Source organism: Tenrec ecaudatus, chromosome 15, assembly GCF_050624435.1.
Source record: "Tenrec ecaudatus isolate mTenEca1 chromosome 15, mTenEca1.hap1, whole genome shotgun sequence".
Taxonomy (NCBI): domain Eukaryota; kingdom Metazoa; phylum Chordata; class Mammalia; order Afrosoricida; family Tenrecidae; genus Tenrec; species Tenrec ecaudatus.
Window position 1 is genome coordinate 64,492,906 of NC_134544.1, and position 25,209 is coordinate 64,518,114.

Consider the following 25,209-nt stretch of genomic DNA (forward strand, 5'->3'; position numbering starts at 1 on the left):
CTGGGCTCCTATTAAAGGAGGTCAGTAGAGTTTGATGGGTACAACAACTCACTGACAGTAAGTCACTTGTGACGCTGAGGGTCACTGACTCTGGTGGACACAGATGAGGATAGTACAAGGAAGCAAACGCTATTTTGGCGCACATTTCAGGAACTAGAGCTCCAAATAATTTGTTTGGACATGTTAAGAAAATGCATTAGTACATAAAATCATGAGGATTCTAAGACCACTTCCAAGATCATTCATTGTACAGTTGAAATACTTGAGGCACACCGGAGCATGGAAGAACGTAGAAGCCATTAAAGAGGCAGATATAGAGGAAACCCAGAAGTGATAGTGGTGACAGGGTGTAGTCCTAAGATTCTATGACCCCACCCCACCCATGTTGCCTCTGTAGAACCAAGGCTCCAAACCCCAACTTAAAATCCTCCTCTCAGGTCCTCTCTTAATTTTTAAATAGCTCAATGCATGATTTCTGTTTATTAGACATAGTTCTTAAGTATGCTAAAATAAAAATTTTAAAAGGACAACAGAAGTGAGTAGAGTGATCTTTCCACCTGTACGGTTTCCCGTACAATATAGAACTTCTACGTGATTTATTCTCTGTGAATAGCCCAAGGACTGTAAAAATGCAAGCAAAATAACAAAGGCCAAGTACTTTTTAGTCTTTGCATCTTTCAGGCATAAGATAAAAAGGTTCTGTGAATTCTTGAACGTTAAGCTTATTGTCACACTTTGTAATAGTATTGCCATACAAAATCTTATCAAGATAAATAAGTACTATGTATGTAATCTCCTTTATTCCTCAAAATAACTATATAAGGTAGGCTGTAATAATCCCCCCTCATCAGAAAGTTACGTTATTTGTCAAAGGGTCTGCAGCCAGAGGAGACGAACTGGACCCTGAGTGGTGACTTGGACTTCACAGACTGCACAAACTCTCCCTACACTGTTCTATCTCCCGAACTCATAGTCTGACTTCTAAAGATCTAACTATTTCCTGCGTCTTCAAATCTTAAATCCTGACAATCTGACATCAGTTAAAGTAAACTTCATGTCAAAGCTAACTTTCACCCCAATTAATGTTCCCCTATATGCTTGTATTCTTCTACAAATGAGAACAACAAGCTGTCATATGTTTGCAGACACTTTGGATAAATACAATTTATATGCTCAAGAACATTGATGTCTACTATGTACCACAAAGTGGTCAGAGTCTGAGCCTCTACACCTCTATGGGCGATGTCATCTTTTCTTTTGAAGAAATTTATTTGGGAAAATGGTGGCTCACAGGAAATTTTAGTCCAAGGAAACAAGATCTCGGATAACTGAAGGAGGAGCTCCAGAAAGGCCAATGGCCTCTGTGCGAAGGGCGACACCCTAACTGAACGCCCGAGCATACATTTATAGATGGGAACAAAAAACGTTAGTGTGAGTAACCGGAGAAGGTTCTAGTTGAAGGTAAAAACATGAGCACAGGAGCCACAATTGAAGACTCTATAGTACTTGCCATGAGTGATGGATCTATTCAAGTTGCTGGAACTGAAAGTTTTCAGATTTCATCTTGAAGATGACTTCCTCGGAGGAGCCTTGCTGAACCACCAGCCATTCTGAATTAGGACCCTTCTGGGGGGAAGATTTTCTGCGTCCACTGGGCTAGACTACAGTCCCTGTTATTTGGCCAAATACGGGTGCAGATGTTACTATAACCATATTTTGTAGATGAGATGAACATTTATAATTGGTTGACTTTAAGTAAAGGAAATTTCTCTTGAAAATGTGGACGTACCTCTTACAATCAGAAAGCCTTACGATATATTCACTATGAGTCGGAATCAACTCTATGTCAATCGAAGGTCGGTTCTGATAGGAACAAAGAATTCTGAGGCAAATCCAGAATCCTGCTTGAGTTTACTGTCACCTGGCCTAGAATTTTACATTCAAAACCATAACATCAACTCTTTCCTGATGTTTAGCCTGTTTGCCTGTCTTGTGGATTTGGGGGTGCCAGCCTCCACAATCCCATGAGGCAAATTCTTTTAAACAAATCTCTACCTATATATATATAGTCCCTGAGTGGTATGAGTAGTTAACGTGCTAGCAGCTAACCAAAAGGCAGTAGTTTAAGTTGGCAAGGTACCCGGAAAGAAAAACCTGGTGATTTCTGAACCATACGCCATTGAAAACTCTACCGAGGTTACCCTGACATTGATGGGGTTGCCATGACTCAGAATTGATGCCCTGGAAACTAGTTTTATAGAGACAGACATACCTAGAGAGATGAGGCATAAAGGTCGAGATGTGGTTACTTGCCGCCCAGTCTGTGTCAGCTCATGATGACCCCATCTGTGCAGAGTAGGACAGCTCCACAGAGCACTCAGGACTGTGATCTCCAGAAGCAGAGTGCCAGATCTGTCTTCTAAAGTGTCTCCGGTGGGTACAAACCACCACCTCTTATGGCCATTAGTTGAAGGCTTAACCATTTGTATTACCAAGGGATTCCAGAGACAGAGATATATCCTATTGGTTCTGTTCTCTGGGAAAACCTTATTGATACACCCTGCATTAGTTAAAGTTTATTGAGCCAACCTGGCCGATAAACACATGTGGGGTTAACTGAATATTTGAAGGGTGGCAGGATAAATGGCTCAGTGAGCTGCACCTTTCTAGTTCTCGGGTCTCTTGCTTTCTGATGGTTGGAACAGGGTTTAGCTGCCTTAGCCAGTTCCCTGATTCAGCTTGCAAGATTCACTTCCTGCAAGACATCCACAAGGAGAAGCCACATGGACCTACCTCTATGCAGCCCTGGGTGCTGGAGCAGCCATGTGGATACCTCTGCCAGCACTGAGATGCTTACATGTTCACTGACCTGGCTTTCCTCCTGCAGTCGGCTTCATAGCATGTGTTTTGTGAGATGGAGGAGGACTTTGTGGATTGGTGTTGTACATATGGGTTAATGGGTTAATGCCGGACTTGTGGACTTGGGCAGCACTGGGTTGAGATGTTTTCTTGATGTGCACTTACCCTTTATATAAAACTCTGTCTTGTACATGAGTTTCTGGTGTGTTTTTCTAAAATACCCAGACTACCACACACCCTCTGATTCAATCTCATAACATTTTGGCGCTTTGGTCACAGACTTACTTTTGTTTGCAACCGTGCACATATTTCTGTATTTGTTTGGTCTAGTGTCGCCCACTGGCACGGCAAACCCAGGGCAGCGGGGACTATGTCTTTCATGCAGACCTCTGGAAGCCAGTTACCTGATTGGGCACCAGCAGGTCTGATCACTACCAGGTGGTACAGGGACTGGAGATGCTTTGGAAAAGGTTAGCGAAGAGGCATGCCTTCAGAGTAAGGAACTAGAACGAACCAAGTTGCAGTGGTAGGTGTGACAGGAATTCGAGAAAAGCAACACTATCAGACGGGCTTGGGCATCAGGTGAGGCAAGGTAGAGCAGGGGCCTTGGATGCTGGATAGCAAAGGCTGATCTTTCCCGACACGGTGGGTATCGCAGAATGTTTGTAAAAGAGCACTGAGCGCAAGGACTGCCTCAGTAGATACCTGACACTACAGAGAATGCGGACTGTACCTGAGCATAACACACACGAGAAACCCATGTTTGCTGAGAACATATCAGAACAACGCACATCTAGTATTAGAGATCCTGACATGCCAACGTCCAAAATACAAGCAACGCTGTGAGGTGAACATTTGCGAAATGACTTCGACCGTGGACTACAGTTCATGAACACATAAAAATGTGTTCAAAATAAATGAAAACACTTAATCTCAGAAAGAATAATAAAATGTATCAAGTGACAGTGGTGACAGGATGAGGGTTATAAGTCCTCCTTCCATACTTGCTGTATTGCTCTGGGCAAATATGTCCCCCTTGGCCCTCATTTCTCATCTATAAACACTGTCAGAGATTCCCTGGAACATTCAGACCCAGCCTTTGGGTAATAGACACTCCAGGTACGTGGCCTCTGCTAAGTACAGTGCTTCACTGTTTGCAATAGCTCAGTACATGATCATAATCTGAACTCCATGATTTGGCAATATATCTGAATTTTATTGCTTGCAATCTGCTAATGTACAACATGATCATAATAAGCACTATTCCTGTATTAGAACTTTATTGTCCTTTATTAAATACTAAATTCTACATCCTTACACTATCAGCTATTGCTTGTAGTCATTGGTAAAATGTCCTTAAAACACAGAAACACAATTTCGAGCTTAAAAGAGAACTCATTAAAAGGCCCTGAAATAATTTCTAAATTAAACACAAAATTGCATCCCAATAGCTGAGGAAAGTGAGTTATAAGGCTTCCCTCACCCATGTGTTTATCTCCGCCCATATCTACACAGCCCACTTAGTGTTGTACCAGGAGAGAGGCTGAGGCAGTTACCTAACTTCATGGCAACTTGAAGATAGAGCACAGTGTAGGGGTGGTAGTCAACGTGTCGATCAGGTCACAGCCTGATGGTGCCTTGTGTGGACATGACCTTCTCATAAGGAAGGCCCTGGGAACCGCGCCTTCTCGATGTGCTTTTCACTTTGCTGCCAGCAGACCCTGGTGGCTGCCACCTGAGCCCTGGAGATGTTACCACCGCCATTAGATCCACACGACTTTGCGCGCGCGTGCGCGCGCGCGTGCACACACACACACACACACACACGCCCCCGCCCTGGCCTGTGATCTTTCTGCATTCTGCAACATTGTATGTGTCTGTGTGAGTCTGAAGAGGGTCTTATGGACTAGTAGCATCAGTCTTGTTGGACTGATCTGTGCTGTGATGTTTTCTTGATATAGAATTACTCCCAGCTATAAAGCTCTTTCTTACACATATGTGATTGCCACTGGATTAGTTCCTCTAGTCAACCCAGCCTAACACAGAGGTCTTCCTTCCTGCTCTTGTGCTTTGCCCCTTCTGCTCTTGCCAGCTCTATCTCCATTTTTTATCCCATTCTCTCACCTTGATCTAACTTTTACTTCTGTCTGCCGAAAATATTTTACTCAACCTACAAACATCCTCAGCATTCACTTTTAAAGTATTTCATCAATTCTAAGACATACATTTTTATACTCAATGTATTGGAAATCAGGATTGTACTTTCAATGAAGGTCATTTAGAGTTCTACTGAATGAGCTTTGTCCTTCATGTTACATACAATGATTTACAAATTTTACAAAGATGACATTTAGATTTGACAAAAGATAGTACACAGTTCCTCTGTGTCCCCCTACCAGCCACCAGGACTTAAGCTCTTGGAAATGGTCTGAAAAAGAGAATTCCCTTTGGATAATTCAGTGAATGAAGGGTTGGTATAAGACTCTACCAACCCAGAGAGAAAACGAGCCAAGCAGTCCCTCAGACAGGCTCCAGGGAGAAATGAACTGCTGCAACTTCAGGTGATGGTTTGCAGTAGCCATGTGGGTTCAATCCAGCTCTGAGGGTTCAAAAGCAGCTCCAGTTCCAGCCATCATCACTCATCAGCTCATCTCTGTGTCTGCCACTTCTGCCTTAAGTTTCCTAAGGGAAGTATCAATTTGGTTGGACCTATCACCGTCTTTGTTACTGGCAAGATTTTCTTGCCAGACCAGTGGATAGCTTGTTTCTATTAGACATTACGCATTCCAAATAAGTTGGCTGAAGTTTGACCTGAAAGGTCTTGTAATACAAGATATAGAAACTTGAAGGTCAAATCCTACTGAGAATATGGTTGTGGGCTTAAAAGGTATTCAGAACTTAGCAGATAAATTCTTATATGACCTTCTAGCTGACACTCAATTTAAGATTAATATAAACTTGGTGTCCCCATCACCTTTATTTTCCAATCGAATCCATCACATTTAATTTCCAAACACTTCTGTAAAGATGGATCTTACTACATTTCTCTTTATAATGAGCGCTAATCTGACTACTCCAATAAACAACATCCAGCCTTTTTCAAGATAGCTCCTGCAACAGACCCCATTGCCCCTCCTCTACCACCCACCCAAAGCCCCTTCACCAGGCAAACATCACCCCTTGGTCAGAGGTTGTGTTAGACAGGGTTCTCTAGAGAAACAAAACCAGGACACTTAAAATTATATAGATATGTGGATATATATACAGCATGAAGGAATATAACAGCTAATTAGTTCACAGCAGTGTAGAGGGATTAATTCAACTCACTTCCATGAACAGTTTATATACTGGAAATCCTGAAGAAGCAGACAGCTGAGACTTCCACAGGGCAATGTAGACAGTCCAGTCACAGGCAACAAACAGGGTGGGTCACCAACAGTCAACTATACAACAGGATTAGACAGTCCTGAGCTCAAGCAATGTATACACCAGCAGTGTGGCAAAGCAGGTCTCAAAGGAACCTCAAGCTCTAGTGACACAATCCATGGGTTGGCCATCCACAGGTAGTGCAGCTCAGTCTAGAGTGCAGTCAAGTCTGTGTGGTAAATTTTGAAAAGAACTGCTGGCAGCAGTAAGTTGTTAAGAATACAAATGTATATTTCAGTGCATGGCTCCTGAAAGTGGGGAATTCATCGTTGCTTGAAAAAGTTTATAGAATGCAAGGAGTTGAATGTTGTACCTAGCTTTGCAGCTGAAAGGTTTCATCTGATAAATTATCGGGAACAACAAGAACAACAAAAAAACCCAACTTATCGGGAACATCAGCTGTTTCTACATTGAATGGTATAGCAAAGATGTTCAATTCCATTTGATTACTTCAAATCCTTGAATCTTTCATTAACTGCCTCAATTACTTTTGCACATTCACCACCATACTCAAGTAGAAGGTTTTTGTCCTTCCAGAGTGGGAAAATGGACCATGTTATTCCCTTCAGGTTGCACTTTCCACAGCCTTGATTTAGCTTCATATAACTTCACATTTAAAGCAGGGCGCTGAGAAGCTGGGTAGAACCCTGCAGCTTGATGGCCAGCTTTGAGAAAACCAAGGAAAACAATACCCCAACTCACTGCTACCGAGTCGATGCTGTCTCATGGTGGGCCCTATAGGATGAAGGCACTCTCTTTGTTTCCTGCTGTGGCTGCGGGTTTTCACTGCTGACACTGCACTTAGCAACGCAACATGCAAGGACTATACCGCCAGAGAGCCTCTCAGTTCAGAGAGGTGCTTGATAATGTGCACCACATATGTGGTTCACCAGATTCTGAGTCCAGCTCATTCACTAACATTAAACTGGTGGCTGTTAAACCTCTGCTTTTAGAAAGATTTATTTGTGCATGCCACTACTGTTGACATCACATTGTTTAAAGTGCAACAACTGTGCACAGTCTTTCTTGGTGTGTGACACAGGGCATAGAATCAAATCACATGCATGAAGACTGAGGAGATGCAGGGGTTTCTTGAAAAAATACAATGAACCCTTGTTGTGAGCTCCCTGGCTGAAGCTCCAGCTGCAGTAAGGCCACTTAACTTTTCAAATGTTAATTCAAGTTTTTTCACTGATTAAAATAAGTCCTTACCTCAAAAGCAACAAATCCAACATGGAAGAAGCACACCAGCCTGTGTGATCACGAGGTGCCAAAGGGATCAGGTATAAGGCATCATCCCCCCCCCCCAAAATACCATAGTGAATGAAGGGGGAAGTGCAGAGTGGAGACTCAAAGCCCATTTGTTGTCCACTGGAGATCCCCTCATAGAGGGGTCTAGGGGAGGAGATGAGTCAGTCAGGGTGCGATGTAGCACCGATGAAGAATACAGCTTTCCCTCAGATCCTGGAAGCTTCCTACCCGCCAACTACCATGATCCGAATTCTACCTTGCAAGTCTGGATAGAGCAGAGGTTGTACACTGGTGCAGACAGGAGCTGGAGGCACAGGGAATCCAGGGTGGATGATACCTTCAGGACCAGGGGTGTGAGGGGCGATACTGGGAGAGTAGAGGGTGAGTGGGTTGGAAAGGGGGAACCAATTACAAGGATCTACGTGTGACCTCCTCCCTAGGGGAAGGAGAACAGAGAAGGGGATGAAGGGAGACGCCGGATAGGGCAAGATATGACAAAATAACAATCTATAAATTATCAAGGGCTCATGAGGGAGGGGGGAGCGGGGAGGGAGGGGGAAAAAAGACCTGATGCAAAGGGCTTAAGTGGAAAGCAAATGCTTTGAAAATGATTAGGGCAAAGAATGTACAGATGTGCTTTATACAATTGATGTATATATGTGTATGGATTGTGATAAGAGTTGTATGAGCCCCTAATAAAATGCTTTTAAAAAACAAATAAAAAAAAGGAGAAACTAAAAAAAAAAAAGTCCTTACTCCTTGGGTGTCATGCATGGCTACCAGTGATAGCCATCCCTCTCCCATGTCAACCCTGCAGTTGTTCCTGAATGAAAACAGCCAGCGGGACAGCATGTGTTATGTCCGTCATCTCATCACAAACTGCAGAGAAAAAATCCAAAATTGTTTTTTTCAATATTTGGTGTTAAATTAGTCTCTGATCTAAGACAGTTCTCTCAAACTAACACGCTAAAACAATTCTACTTTGCCTGGTGCTGACAATTCGGCAGCAGACACCAAGCGCTCTTTCACAAACTCCCTCTACAAGAGGCCCTAGCTTCTTTGCAATTAGGTTGCTCACTACATAACTCATCTGAATAACATTGTCCCTGTCACAACTAGGCCTACTGGTTCCAAACCCCACTGAATATTATTGATTTTATCCACATGCATTTGACCTCCCAATTCATTGAGGTTAGCATATTCTGAGGTGTAATAATGTTCCACAGTGGCTTTTTTTCATTAGCGCTAACACATTGCTACCAACTAGGCACACAGATTTGCTTTTGACTTCAACAACAACAAAAAATCATTTGTACATTTCTCTTGGGAAGAGCAATACTCTGCATCAACTCTTCTTCGTAGTCATCATCCATAGGATGCCACGCCACTTGGGCTTTAATGCCTATCCAGGACACGCCAGCAAAGCGATCGTTTTGCTTGGGTCTCTGTGCTCCTCCTACATCTTGGATGTGGCACATACTCAGAGTTCATGTCAGCAACTCTGGAGGTCTTCTCTGTGTGCTGTAATTTCCTTCATCTTCCTCTGAGATTTCGGTTTTATAAGGCTGGTTGATAATGGATGTGTGGCTAAAGGTTGAATTGGAGTTATCTGTGTAGACCAAGAAGCCAACCAAGAAATGGTGTCAATCAAGCACTGGAGGCAAGGTCCTTAACATCGCAAGAAATCATCTCATTCTCTCTCCCTCTCTCTCTCTCTTAAATTTCCCACCCTCTAGCGTGCAGATGCTTCCTCAGTCCGTGGAAAGTCCTTGATGTTGCTGATGGGGGCCCTCGTGGGTGGCCGGCCATATGCATAACCAAACAAAGTTCCACCCGCGACTGCGCAGACCTCACAATTGTTCCTATGCTTTTGTCTTCAAATCTTTTTATTGAGATATAATTCACTTCCATAGTTCAGTCATATTGTAAAAGACTTGTATATACATCACTACAATCAATTCTCATGCATCCTCCCCACTCCCATATTCATTCCTCTATTGCCCTAAACCTTCTCCCATCTCCAATACATCAAATGTTGTCCCTTTACCCTCCCCTCTGTGCTTCGTAAGCCCTTGAAAAGCTGTCATGGTGCAAGCAAGAACAGCTTGAACCTGGAACCAACGCAGCTGTTGCATCTCGCTTCATCATTAACAATTCACCGTAGTTTCACTGGAGTGCATTAACCCTTTCAAACACTGTACACTTCCAGTCTGCTTCAAACCACAACACAGGTAGATGGGCCCAGGGCAGCCAATGAGAGAGGTATATGTGCCTGTCCTGTGACGTACTCCTATCTATCGATCGATGCGATCCAGTTATGCACTCCTCTCTATCCTATCATTTGTTTGTCCCTCAAAATTTACTTAAATATTGTTAACTAACTGTCACATAATTATTATGTAATTATTTACATAATACAAAATTATTTTGAGTTCCAACTGTGGGCAGATGTTCCTCACCCCTGGTTTAGACCATTAGCTCCCAGAACTATGGAAAAATAACTGTTCTTTGAAGACATCTACTTGCGGTACTTCTGTTAAAGCAGCACTAGGAAAGGAACACATCTGGCTTTTAAAAATCCCTTTGATTTCTTGGTTACTGCATGTTTTTCTTCTACCTCATCCCTTAACTTGTGGTGTTTCTTACAGGGGCACCCACAATTATTGTCCTTGCCACTGCACAGCAATGGTTCTTCAACCACCACACTTGACACACATCTTTTTTTTTTTTTAATCATTTTATTGGGGGCTCATACAACTCTTTTCACAATCCACCCATACATCAATTGTACAAAGCACATTTGCACATTCATTACCCTCATCATTCTCAAAATATTTGTTCTCCACTTAAGCCCTTGGCATCAGGTCCTCATTTTTCCCATCCCTCCCCGCTCCCATGAAACCTAGATAATTTATAAATTATTATTTTGTCATATCGTGCCCTTTCAATGTCTCCCTTCACCCACTTTTCTGTTGTCTGTTCCCCAGGGAGGAGGTTATATGTAGATCCCTATAATCGGTTCCCCCTTTCCAACCCACCCTCCCTCCACCCCCTGTATCACCACTCTCAGCACTGGTCTTGAAGGGATCATCCGCCCTGGATTCCCTGTGTTTTCAGTTCCTATCTGTACCAGTGTACATCTTCTGGCTTAGCCAGATTTGTAAGGTAGAATTGGGCTCATGATAGTGGATGGGGGAGGAAGCATTTAAGAAGTAGAGGAAAGTTGTATGTTTCATCGTTGCTACACTGCACCCTGATTGGCTCATCTCCTCCCCGCAACGCCTCTTAATAGCAAGATGTAATGATGATTGCTTGACTAGCTGGAAGTAAAGCTCACAGATAATCATGTTATCGGTTGTCACGGAGTTGATTTGTTGTACATGAACCGGACAAGACAACTCAGTCTCTGGTAAGAAGCAAAAGAGTTTATTTAAGTGGGAGAGAAAAGGAACCTGCTTAGGGACCAGCGCCTCCCACCCCCAAGAGAGGGAGGATGGCTGGTCCCGATCGCTCACAGACTTGGGTTTTTATAGGGTGGGGTAAACAACGGGGGCTTTCAGCTGTGCGAGCAAGCCAGCAAGAACTGAAGCAGACTTTGCAGTTAGCCTTGACATTTTTAAACTTTTTTTTCCTTCGAGATAGATGGTGTGGCCTTATCTTGCAGCTGCTTTTTCTGGCAAATGTTTGCTTGACCTTAACCTCAGGGGAATCCCATAGCTTGACACAAAATGGAGACTGCTGCAAGATGGTTCCACGCAGACTAACTATCACATTCCTCCCTGTGGTTGTTACACCTGTGAATCTTCCAGGTGCAAGCGTTCATAGGGCTGTGGCGGAGGCTCTCTCTGGGCTAGCCCCTCATACAATTTACTTAGTACCAACAACTTGACAGATTGTACTTGGTTTTGTACAAACTGCACTAATTTATTGATGATTAGCAGGCCACAAGTTAGTCCTGTTAAAGGCAAAAGCAGGGGGCCTGTTAGGCTGAAGATTAAGGTGGTGAGCCATGGAGACCAGCTAAACATTTGCTGGAACCAACTTTCTTGGCTTTTTCTGTTTTCTTCTTGCTTACGTAAATCTTTTTATGACTAAAGCTAAGCTATTTTTGATTATCTCTGAATGGTTGGCATAAAAGCAGCAAATTTCACCCAGAGTCATACAAAGGCCACCTTGCTTAAGAAATAAAAGGTTCAATCCTCGCCTGTTTTGTAATACCACTTTAGCAAGGGAATTGAGGGATTTTTCTAGATAACTGACAGGCTTTTCTAAATTTAGTAAATTATTATCAATTGGCCTTAGAATTTTCTAATTTTTATTTACTTGTATTAAGGCTGCCGTTCTTGCTGATGCTGACCCAGCTACACCTAGTCCCACAAGTAAAGGAACCGATATGGGGGTCTTTTGACTCTGGAATAAGTGTTCAAATGCTGCCACCCGGCTTCCCTGGAATACAGAAACACTTGGGGTAAAATATGAAGTAATATACAAAGTGCAGTGTGGTTAGAGGCGAGTAAGGTTGTAGAGGACAAGCAGGGAGTGATTCCAGTGGAACAAGCAAACCGCATTCCTGGTGGGGCTGCTAACAGAAAGGGTTCCTTGGAACTGAGTATAACAGAAACACTGACACAATACTGACTATACTGCTGGGTTTTCCAGCTGGTTTCATAACAGTGTCCTTTTCCTTGTAAGTCTTCCAGGGTGAGGGTAGACCTTTCCCCGGCTGCCTTCCACCTGCACACACTACTGTTATTATTAGAATCAGATAGTGTGATGTTGGCTACTGAGGAGGTATCATTAGATCCAATTCCTACAAAGTAGGGTGGTGCCGGGTGAAGACATAGCCAGCAATCGCCGGTGAAGTGTGAGTTAGTAGCATTTATAAAAGCAAAAACGGTTTCTAGGGTTTTTACTTCTTCTGCTAACACAGGGGTGGGGGGCGGGGTTGTACTTTGCCTTCCTCAGGCTCTGGGCTGTGCATGGAGGTTGCTTCAGAGGTATAAGTTCTGGTAACATGAGGCAGGGGTGTGGGTCTGGGTTTTACAGGAGGAAGATTTAGAACCTTGTTGGGTTCAATAGGCTGGGCAGGTTTTATAGGAGCAATTTGCTTTTGAATCATAACTACAACACCAGGATCTGGTCCATTGACATATAATCTAGCTCCCTAGGTTTTTCCGGTTACCCATTCTGATGATTGATGGTTTTCAACTTGCCACTCTATGGGGCTGCAAGCCCCTACATGGCATACAGACCAATGATACTGTCCTTGTCTCCAAAAATGGGAACAAGTATCTTTCTGGTTAGACTCCCAGCTCCCAGCCACCATAGTTTCACATCCCCACTTGGCACAAGAAAACTTAGCTGGCATGAAGGGCCACCGTCGGCTGGGCATGCGTATATATCTGTTGTTTGCAGCGACCATTCTATCCCTGCATTCTCACACCCATAAACTCTTAAAGGACCCCCCCCCATAGCCATAATGTGAAATGGGGTCAATTGTTATATTTTGCATAAACAGGGTACATAAATCAAATTCAAAAGTGGGGGCAAGCACGGTGGGAGCACTGGCAGTGCCAGTAGTAAAATCTGTCAGGGTCGGATGTACGGTTGCGGTCAATGGGGCTTGGCCTTGACCCCGGTACTACACAGCAGGATTAGTCCAATGAGGGCAGCTTTCACAGCTTTACCGTGAGTGGGGTATCTGTTTTCTGTATGGTCCATTTCTTGGGAACATGCCCCACCATGGTTTTCTTCATTTGGGTGTAGTGGATCCATGGCAACTTGCCTGCAACCTTTACCGCAGTGGGAGTGGTGAGGATTCCCTGGTACGGCCCAGTCCACCTTGGCTCTAGTGCAGGGGTCTTGTGCCGCTTGACCCAGGCCTAGTCGCCGGGGTTAGGTCATGGAAGGGTCCCGATCCATGCGACTGCTCCGATCCAGCACCTCCTGCTGCGTCTGGATGGTGGAAGCAGCACAACAAGGTGTTGTTAGTGTTGCGGACTTCCTGCACAGTCTGTATAGACTTTAAAAGTTCAATATTAGTGAGGTGAGCCACCTGCTCCATTCCAACCCTAGGTAGGAAAGAAGGGGTCCACCGTACATAATTTCATAAGGCGCAAGGTTTTCAAGGTAAGGGGTGCAACAGACACGCATTAAAGCCAAAGGCAACAGTCTTGCCCGGTTCTCGCCAGTTTCTGTGCATAATTTAGCTAATACTTCCTTTAAGGTTCTAGTAATTCTCTCCCCTTAACCTGAACTTTGAGGCCAATGGTCACACTGGCGCTTCCAGTTAATAAATAAAACTTTACTTATAATGTTAGCAAGTTGTGCCACGAAGGCAGGGTCTTTTTCAGAGCCAATGCACCAAAGAATACCAAATCTAGGGAGGATCTCAGTGAACAGCAGTTTGCATACCACGGGGTGGTCGTTTCTGCCTTGGTTGGGAAAGCCTCTGTCCAACCAGAGAAGGTATGTACAAAGACCAGCAAATATTTATAACCATACAGTCCTGGCTTTACCTCGGTAAAGTCCACTTCCCAGTATTCACTGGGGGAATGTCCTCGCTCTTGTGGCTGGGGTAGCTGGCGTGTTCTGTGGGGGTTGTGTACTTGGGCGCAGGTGAGGCATTTTTCGGCTGTTACCTGTGTCCACTTTTGAAGCTTTGGAAGTTTGTATCATTTAGAGAGGTATAAGTACAGTTTGGGTCCTCCCAAATGGGTGGTCTGATGCAACTGATCCACCAATTCCCTGCCAATCACCTCAGGGACCGACTTGCGGTGACCAGGGAGAATCAGCCACCCGTCAGGGTCTTCAGCACAAGCTATTGGACCAGCCCTTTTGCTGGCTGGTGTGCCAGTTCCCGCTCCTGTTTTGAGCAGCAGGGGCGAGTCGGCAGGTTTGGCTGGAACAAGGTAAGGGGCCGCTTACCTTCTGCTTGTGCCAGTCCCATAACTGGCCTTGGTGATGCCAATGCTGCCTTCTTGGCTGCCTGGTCAGCCAGGTTGTTGTCTTGGATCACCTTTGAGTCTCCTCTTTGATGGGCCTTGAAATGGATTATAGCGAGACGCTGAGGCTCCCACAGGGCTCGAAGGAGGTCTTGTATTTCAGCCTTGTGCTTAATTTCCTTTCCTTCAGAGGTTAGCAGTCCCCTTTCTTGATACAGGGCGCCATGGAAGTGAGCAGTAGCAAAAAAATAATAGCTATCTGCCCATATATTGATGGACTTTCCTTTTCCCAGCTTGAGGGCCTGTTTCAGTTCTGCCTCTTGGGCTGAGGTACTCGGAGGCAGGGAGGTGGACCACAGTACCTCAGTTTCCGTGGTGACCACAGCTCCTGCCTGCTGGACGCCATCCTTTATGAAACGGCTGCCGTCTGAGAAGAGCTCCAGGTTTGCAGACATCAGGGCTACATCAGTTAAGTCCGGCTGGATGTTGGAGATGGTTTCCAAGGTCTCCACACAGTTGTGATTGGTTTCTCCCCAGCCTCATCCGGCAGCAGGGGTACGGGGTTGCGGGTAGCTGTTTTGGAGAACTGGACCCTGGGCGGATCGAGTAACAGTACCTGGTACTGGAGCACATGGGCATTGGTCATCCAGAGGTCAGGAGGGCTTTTTAACAGGCTCTCAACTGAGTGCCCTCCTGTGACTGTAATGTCCTGGCCCCGCGTGAGCTTTGAAGCATCCTTTACCAGCACCGCAGTGGCCACAATGGCTCACATACATCCTGGCCAGCCTGTGGCAACTGGGACCAGCTTTTTAGATACGTAGGCCACGGGTTTTCTCCATGGTCCTGGGCACTGCATAAGGACTCTCTTGGCTACCCCCTTACCTTCTGCCACAAACAGTTCAAACGGCTTCGGCTTCTGCAGGTCTGGAAGAGCCAAGGCTGGGGCTACCAAAAGGGCCCCTTTCAGCTTTTCAAAGGCAGCCTCCTGCTCATGGGTTTTTGTTACTTCCTGCCCTTCTCCTCTGGTGCTTTCATTCAGGGGTTTGGCAATCTCTGCAAATCCACAAACGGCAATATCCTACCACACCCAAGAATCCGCTTACCTTGGGTTTAGTCTCTGGGAAGGGTATTTTCAGGACTGAGTTGATTCTGCTGGCAGACAATTTTCTCTGTCCCGCCTGGAGCTGATAACCCAAGCCCATGGCCATTGTGACCCATAGTTGTGCTTTCTTTGCTGATACCCAGTGCCCCAGGAGGGCCAGGTGCTGCAGTAGGTTTGTGGTTAGCTCCTGGCAACTCTTTTTTTATCAGCTGCCAGCAGGAGGTCATCTACATACTGCAACAAGGTCACTTGGGGATTGTTTATTCTGAATTCCTGGAGGTCCTGATTCAGTGCCTCCTCAAAGAGGTCTGGAAATTTTTTGAACCCTTGGACCAACTGAGTCCAGGTTAATTGCCCAGTGAAAGCTCCTGGAGGACCAGCCCATTCAAAGGCAAAAACGGGTGACTAAGAGGAGACAAAGGAATGGAAAAGCAAGTATTCTTTAAATTCAACACTGAATACCAAGTACACTCAGGGGGCAAAAGGCTAAGTGAGGTGGAGGGGTTAGGCACCACTGGATGAATAGGGACTACAGGGCATTGACTTCCCTGAGGTCCTGTACTTGTTTAAAGTCATTGGTTCCTGGTTTTCTAACTGGGAGCAGGGGTGTATTCCAGGGTGAGTGGCAGGGCACAAGAATGCCTGCCTCTCTCAGCCAGTAGATGTGGGGAGCTATGCCTTCCCGGGCTTCCTTGGACAGTGGGCATTGCCATCTTCTGACGGGAGTAGCGGTGCTGAGAAGCCGAACGACCACCGGTGGCTGATGTTGGGCCAATCCTGGGGGATTGTATTCAGCTCAGACCTCAGGGATGGTTTTTATCCACTGAATTAACAGTTCCTCAGAGCCTGGGAATGGCTCCGGGTCTGAGAACAGACTGTAAGTTGAGGCACCAGTTTTTCATTTGGATTTATTTTTACAGATACCGCTTTGTCCGTGGAGTTAAATGAAATGACGGCATTTAATTTATGTAACAAATCCCACCCCAGCAATGGGCACGGGCAGTCAGGCATGACCAGGAAGGAATGGGTGATTGTGCCGTGCTAAGTCGGTGACCCTGGCTATAGTCCTCGGACAGGCTTTAGGCTTCCCGGTGACTCCAACAATAGGAGTTTTTGTGGAGGACAGCGTCCCTGGAGTCTCTTTCAATAAGGAGAGGTTGCACCGGTATCCACTAAGACGTTTACGGGTGGCCCCCTACATTTAAAGTTAGCCTGGGCTCCTGGGGGCCTGAATTTTTGGAGCCCTGATGGCCCTAATCACTTTGGGTTAGTAAAACTGGAACTTTTCCAATGTCTTTTGTAGCTTCTCCGGGCAGTCTTTTTTCCAGTGTCCCATGCGTTTGCAATAAACGCACTGGTCTTTTTGGAACCTGACCTTACTGTTATCTGGCCTGTTTTCACTCCCTCCCTTACGAGACCATGATTTTTTAATTTTTTTCTTCTTTAAAAGCAGCCACCATGATTTTAGCCATCTGCCGTGTAGCAGTTACCGGTGGATCCTCCCTATTGTTATACACTTTTGGGGCTAGCTCTATTAATTCACTAAGATTTTCCCCTCAAACCCATCAAGCTTCTGAAGTTTTTTTCGGATGTCTGGGGCTGACTGAGCTACAAAATCTATATTAATGGCCCGGCGGTTTTCAGGGACCTCTGGGTCAGTTGGGGTGTACAGCCTGTAAGCCTCCATGAGACATTCAAGAGAAATGCTGGCGACTCACCCGTAGCCTTCTGCACTATCTTACTCACCTTAGACAGATTAATGGGCTTTTTTAGCAGACCCCCGGATGTCCTGCAACAGAAATTGGTGATACTTTATCAGGGATTTCCTGCCCTGCGCGTCGTTGGGGTCCTATGATGGACACAAGGTTGGAAACAAAGTTCTTATAAATGCTGGGCTGCCACTGGCTGTCTGCCCCAAGTAGAATCTTATGGGTTTCCCTCTGGATTCTTTCCCGTTCTTCTGCCGTGAAGAGAACCCGTAAAAGTTGCTGACAATCATCCCACCTAGGCTGGTGGGTATGAAAAATAATTTTCAATAAGGAGATTAAGCCTTGGGGGTTATCAGAGAAGGACGGGTTTTGTTGCTTGGAGAAAGGGACATAAACCATGAAAGGGACGGTTTGGTCCACCCCTGGTGTAGGAACAGTTTGTCTCAAGGGAAAAATACCAACCGGGACTTCAGCAGGCTTGCCCTGTTTGCCTGCTGCCTCAGCCTATACCTTTCCCCCCAGCCCCCAGAGTGAGGAGGACTGAATGGGACAGCTTCCATAGTACCAGGTGCTGAGCCCGCAACAGCAGGCGGGTATGGAGGAGGAAGCAGAGCAGGGGGCCAGGCTGCCTCAAGCAGGGCTCGTGGTGGAGGAAGGGTTTCAAGCTCCCCTTCAGCATTCTGGGGGACAGGGTAAAGTCACTGGGGCTTTTTTTACTTGTGTCTCCTTTTCCACTGCCACCAGGACCTGCTTTGTGGGGAAGAAACTTCCGAATATACAGAGGAGGATTAGAGGCTATGTCAATCCACACATCTATGTAGGGGGTTTGATCTGGGTGACCAGGTTTTCCGTAGACATATTTCCACACCTGGAATAAAAGAGGTAGGGAAAAGGTGCCCTCCGAGGGCCAATCAGGCACTCCCGCAACCCAATCTGTCTCACAAAAGGTCCTGAGACGAGACGACTTTGTTTAAAATCCATAATTTAACATAGACCTTTTAGAAAAATCAGAGAAATTATTCAAAAGGCACTGGAGTGGAGTGGACTGTGTCTGTCCCCTGGTTTCACTTCACCTGTTAAAAAATAAATTACACAACCACGGAAGACAAGCGGGAGCGCAAGCAAGCAACACACAACCGAAAACAACAATATACAAGAAACACAGGACTTAAACATATAAACACACAGCTGAAAACAACAATATACAAAAACCATGGGACTTAAGCATATAAAGAAAATAAGAATATGCCACCAATAAGGCATCCGTTTAAAGATACAGGAGGACACAGAGACGTCTCTCTGGCCCTCTGGGAGTGCCCTAAAGTTGCGTCCAACAGAGCCTATCCTCCCAACCCGGAGTGTGCACACCAACCTGGTAGCGCTCTGGACAGGATCCGACAACCGGGGTGGAGGACCGTCTCTCCGAGGCCTTCCCCTAGTTGCCCTAGTTGCGGCACAGGCTGAGGAGAACACCCATTCCCGGGGCTCTGCTTGTCCCGCCAATGTACAACCTGATCACCAAATCTCGGTGGAACCTCCAAAATGTTGTACATGAACCGACAAGAACAACTCGGTCTCTGGTAAGAAGCAAAACAGTTTACTTAAGTGGGAACAGAAAAGAGAGAAAGAACCTGCGCAGGGACCAACCCCCCAAAGAGAGGGAGGATGGCTGGTCCTGATCGCTCACAGATTTGGGTTTTTACAGGGTGGGTAAACAATGGGGGCTTTCAGCTGTGCGAGCAAGCCAGCAAGAGCTGAAGCAGACTTTGCAGTTAGTCTTGATATTTTAAAACTATTTTTTTCCCTTCGAGATAGATGGTGTGGCCTTATCTTGCAGCTGCTTTTTCTGGCAAATGTTTGCTTGACCTTAACCTCAGGGGAATTCCATAGCTTGACACAAAATGGAGACTGCTGCAAGATGGTTCCGTTCAGGCTGACTAGCACAGAATCTGACTCGCGGAGACTGTCCGTATGGCAGTTGCCTACCCTCACACCATCTCAATCATTTTTGTTGTGTTTGAGCCCATTGTTGATGCTTATTGAACATTGCTGAATTTTAGGGATTCTGTTTTCCCAAGCATTATGTCTTCCAGAAACCGGTCTTTCCTGAGGACTTGCGCAAAGTAGGCAAGCCGTCTCAGCATGCTTGCCTCTGAGGAACTTTCCGGTTGTATTTCTACTAAGACTGCTCTGTTGGTTCTTCAAGTGGTTTGTAATATGTCCAATATTGTTTGCAACATCACAATTCAGATTTAAAATCCAGTGATTTTTCTTCTGTCTTCTTTTTTCATCATCCAGTTTTGCACACATATTTTGAATGAAATTGCCATATATTGGGCTAGACAACTTTTTTCATCAAGACAATGTCATTTTTTGCAAGCATAGTTGCCTCTTCTGAATGCTGCAAAGCTGTTAGTTAAGGAGTCTCCCTCCAATCCTAATGTTGCCTTTCTCTTCAGATCTGCAAGAATCTTACAGGATTTGCTGAGCATCCACATTGAATAAGTATGGCAAATGGATCTTGACACAGACCTTCCTGGTTCTAACCATGCCGTATCCCCTTGTTCTGCTCAATGACTATCTCTCATGAACATACATATTCCACATAAGCACATTCCATATTTTATACATCTCTTTCTCATAATGTTATCCACAATTTATTCTTACCTACATCATCAAATACCATCTTCTTAGTTGATAAAACACAGATAAATATCTTTCTTCCATTCTCCACTTTCGACAAGATTCACTTGGGATAAATAAATATACCCATCCTTATACATTCTCTTCTGAATCTGGCTTGCATCTTTGGCAGTTCTCTGTCAATTCATTGGAACTAACCAGCAAAATTTTTCTAGGCTGCGGACTCACTGATATTGTTCAATAATTTTCACATTCCATTGGATCATTCATCTCTTTCAAAAAATGGGCACTTATATGGCTAACCAGGTATCTGTCTTCCAAAGACTTGACACAGATAATTGAGTTTTTTTGGCATTGGTTGAAAGATCTTGATTGATATTCTGTCATTTCCTGAAGCCTTGTGATTGCCTTCTTGGTAGCTTAAACTTCTCACGTATTATTGGTTCTTGATCATATGTGAACTCCTGAAGTGACTGAATGGTCACCTATTCTGTCTAATAAGGTAACAGTTTTCCTTCCATCTTCTTCTGATGCTTCCTACATCAATCACATTTTGTTTGTAAGGTCACTCCATTTTTTAAGGTCAAGGTCTGAAGTCTCTCGTTATTTTATCTGAAGAAATCTATGTGCTTTCCTTTTTGGTTCTCTAACATCAGGCCTTTCTCATCTTTGTTTTCAAATTGCCCTTTGAAATATTCAGTTCCATTCTTTATCATTTCTTTTGTTCGTGTTAGTTGCTCTGTTTCAGAGTCTCTTCTGACATCCGTTTTGTATTTTTTCTTAATTTCTGTGTCTTAAATGACCTTTCATTTTTATGATGTCCCTAATGTCTTCCCACAACTCATCTGTTCTTCAGTCATTAGTGCTCAGTGTGTTAAATCTTTATTGAAGTTAGTCTCTAAATACCACTAGGATGTATTCAAGGTCATACTTTGGCTCACATGAACTTGCTTAGATTTTATAAATAATATTACTACCTCCTATAAGAATCCTTCAGTGACAAAATAATTATATATACCTTAAAATATTATAAACGTCAAATAGATTAGGATTGCAAACATATGACTTTGAATGCAAACTGTGATTTTCATCAGTTCATTTGTAAGATTCAGAAAATACTATTAGAGTTGAGAAATCAAAAAATAAACTGGAAGAAGAGTTTCAGGGGTTAAAAGCATGAACTCTGCATTTAGACTACAAGGGTAGGAAGCCCAGCACCATCATTTAATGGCTGGGCAGCCACATAAAAGGCACTTAACCTCTCTGTGCCTCAAGTTCCTGTTTGACCTATTTGTTAAAGCTGTAGCCAAAATTAGATTTCTCAAATTTATATAAGAGCCTAGTGCCAAGCAAATAGTGGGTTTTCATTTATGCTTTTAAATTAGTAAATCATATCTCCTGGTGTCCTGCCACTGAGGTCAGAAGCTCTCTAGAAAGGTCCTCATAGTAAATAGTTGAGGCTTCCTGTCCCATACACAGTCTGTCACACTTTTATCTTCCTTCATAGCCCTTTAAATTTACAAAACCCATGTTTCACTTTGGGGGCCTTCGTATACCAACTGTGGTCTGGCTTAAGACCACAGGTAGGTGAACAATAGCATCAAGAATATTTACTTCTTTTGTTGCTTGAAAAATGATAAAATACCAAAAGATTTTTTAAAGGTAGTACAATGATACTCAATTACCCTTCAGTCATCTCTTAAAGCCTTTATCGCATGCATATATGTACTATCATGCTGCATATATGTACCATCATGCTGCATATATGTAACACCATACTCAATTACCCTTCAGCCATCTCTTAAAGCCTTATGGCATGCATATATGTACTATCATACTGCATATACGTACCATCATGCTGCATATATGTACCTTGCCTACGATCCCTCCTAAAGGGAGAGGAACCAAGAACCTCAAAATTGAGACAGCAGGGTCCTTGAATGTAGAATGAGGAATGCCCATATTAGACTGATTTAAGTGAGACTAAATAAATAAACTTGTGTTATGTTAAAGCCATTATACTTATCATTATGAGTAAAAATTCACAGTACAAGGCCATACTTTGTGTGTGAATCTGGGTTGAATAGAGAAACAAATTCATAGACACTCGTGTGTATAGAAAATATCTTTATATAAAGGATAATTGTACATTAAGAAAACATCTCAGCCCAGTCCAGATAAAATCCATAAGTCTGATTTTGGCCCATATGTCCTCTTCAGACTCACACCACAGATGCAATGACTCCAACTGCAGAAAGATCACAGGTGGAAAGTCTTGTGGACCCAGTGGTGGTGTAAGCATCTCAGCACTGGCATTTGTCTCCACATGGCTCCTCCAGCTCAAGGCTCTGGCTGCATCAGTGTAGCTCCATCAGGCTCGTTGTCAGTAATGTCTCACAGGGAGTGAGTATGTGTTTTGCCTCCAGTGAGCTATTTATCTCCTTAGTGCCTCCAAATGTGATCATTAAGCTGCAACCTGATTGACAGGCTAAACTCTACCTCTTCACTCTTAAGTCTCAAATTGGCAACATATTATGTAACTACCACACTTTGGTTCTCATAGGCTTGCTTTTATTTTATAAATAATATTACTACCTTCTATAAATATTCTTCAGTGAAAAAGTAATTACATATATATTAAAATATAAACATCAAATAGAATATCAATGCAAACATTTGTCTCTTATGAACTGTTAAATTGATTCAACATAATTCATGATTTCATAATTTACCAAATGTGTATTCATACATAAAATATAGGATTACTTGACTTTCAAAGAGTTAAATAAATGGTTTTAAAAAGATACAAAACAGTCTATGGTTTGTATTTTTTCCTTATCTACATTGTAAATGTTCACACTTTATTAGTGTTAGTTATTTGTTTGATGTTAAAAAATTTAGGTTCATAAATTTCATTAAAATATTTTAACTAATATTAAAAATTATAATTTTAGTACCTACTGATATTTTAAATTATTGAAAGTTAGCTTATAATTAGCCCCTCACAAGTGTATTATAAGGAGAGTTGGTAGAACAGTGTTTTACGTATTGGGTCAGTATTGAAAAGGTAGACAGTTCAATACCACCAGCTGCTCTGCAGGTGAAAGATGTGATGGTCTGCAGCTGAAAAGAGTTAGAGCCTTGGAAACTCTATGAGGCAGCTCTACCCTGGCCTATGAGGCCACCATGAATTAGAATTCACTTGAGAGCAGTGGTTTGGCTTTTAGAACCATGCCATAGGACCCTTGGTAAGATAATGGCTAAGCCTTCAACTGCTATCAGAAAGGTTGGTAGTTTTTTTTTTTTTCTCTTTTCTTCTTTTACATTTTATTAGGGACTCAAACAACTCTTACCACAATCCATACATATACATACATCAATTGTATAAAGCACATCCATACATTCCCTGCCCCAGTCATTCTCAAGGCATTTGCTCTCCACTTAAGCCCCTTGCATCAGGTCCTCTTTCCCCCCCCCCCCTCCCTCCCCATTCCCCCCTCCCTCATATGCCCTTGGTAATTTATACCTCGTTATTTTGTCATATCTTGCCCTATCCGGAGTCTCCCTTCCCCCCTTCTCTGCTGTCCCTCTCCCAGGGAAGAGGTCACATGTGGATCCTTGTAATCAGTTCCCCCTTTCCAACCCACTCACCCTCCACTCTCCCAGCATCGTCCCTCACACCCTTGGTCCTGGAGGTATCATCCACCCTGGATTCCCTGTACCTCCAACCCTCATATGTACCAGTGTACAGCCTCTGTCCTATCCAGCCCTGCAAGGTAGAATTCGGATCATGGTAGTTGGGGGGAGGAAGCATCCAGGATCTGGGGGAAAGCTGTGTTCTTCATCGATACTACCTCACACCCTAATTAACCCATCTCCTCTCCTAAACCCCTCTATGAGGGGATCTCCATTGGCCGACACTTGGGCCTTGGGTCTCCACTCTGCACTTCCCCCTTCATTTAATATGATATATATACATATATACATATACACATATATACACATACATACACACACTTATATCTTTTTTTTTTTTGCATGATGCCTTATACCTGGTCCCTTGGGCACCTCGTGATCGCACTGGCCGGTGTGCTTCTTCCATGTGGGCTTATTTGCTTCTGAGCGAGATGGCCGCTTGTTCACCTTCAAGCCTTTAAGACCCCAGACACTATCTCTTTTGATAGCCGGGCACCATCAGCTTTCTTCACCACATTTGCTTATGCACCCATTTGTCTTCAGCGATCCTATCATGGAGGTGTGCAGTCAATGATATGATTTTTTGTTCTTTGATGCCTGGTAACTGATCCCTTTGGGACCACTCGATCACACAGGCTGGTGTGTTCTTCCATGTGGACTTTGTTGCTTCTGAGCTAGATGGCCGCTTGTTTATCTTCAAGCCTTTAAGACCCCAGTCACTATCTCTTTTGATAGCCGGGCACCATCCGCTTTCTTCACCACATTTACTTGTTCACCCACTTTGGCTCCAGCCGTTGTGTTGGGAGAGTGAGCATCATAGAGTTCCAATTTAATAAAAGAAGGTATTCATGCATTGAGGGAGTGTTTGAGTAGAGGCCCAAGGTCCTTCCGCCACCTTAATACTTGACCTATAAATATAGACACATAGATCTATCAGAAAGGTTGGTAGTTTAAATCCACCAGCCACTCCACAGGAGAGAGGCCCTGGTGATCATTTTTCATAAATAGGGAGCTTGTAATGATGAGCATGAGGATGAAAAAAAGTCATAGCTGATTGAGATGATGATTGTGCAACTATTCTTGATGTGATTGAACTAGTGTATGATATGTGGATTATATGCCAATAAAACTACTGAAGAAAAAATTAGCTGAGGATATCCAACAAGGTCATGCGCTTGTTGTTGTAGTCTGGGGCCATCGAGTCACCTCTGACTCACAGCAACTCTGCGCCGCAGAGTGAAACACTGTGGGTCCCAGGTCATCTTCACACTTGTCATGTTGGAGCCCACCAGTGCACCCACTGGGCTAATCCATCTGTTAAAAGAACTCAGTTGTATTGGCACTTCATCTACTTATCATACTATTCAATAGTTCAAATATATCAAGAATTGTATGATGTTTACCACAATCAATTTTAGTACATTTTCTTTTTCCCCTTTGTATTAGTCTGGGTAGACTAGAGAAAAAAATCCAGGGAGACTCATGTATATAAGAAAGAGGTTTATAAACAAGAGCAGTGAATATTGAGAAAACATCCCACTCCAGTCCAGATCAAGTCCATAAGTCTGATATTAGCCCA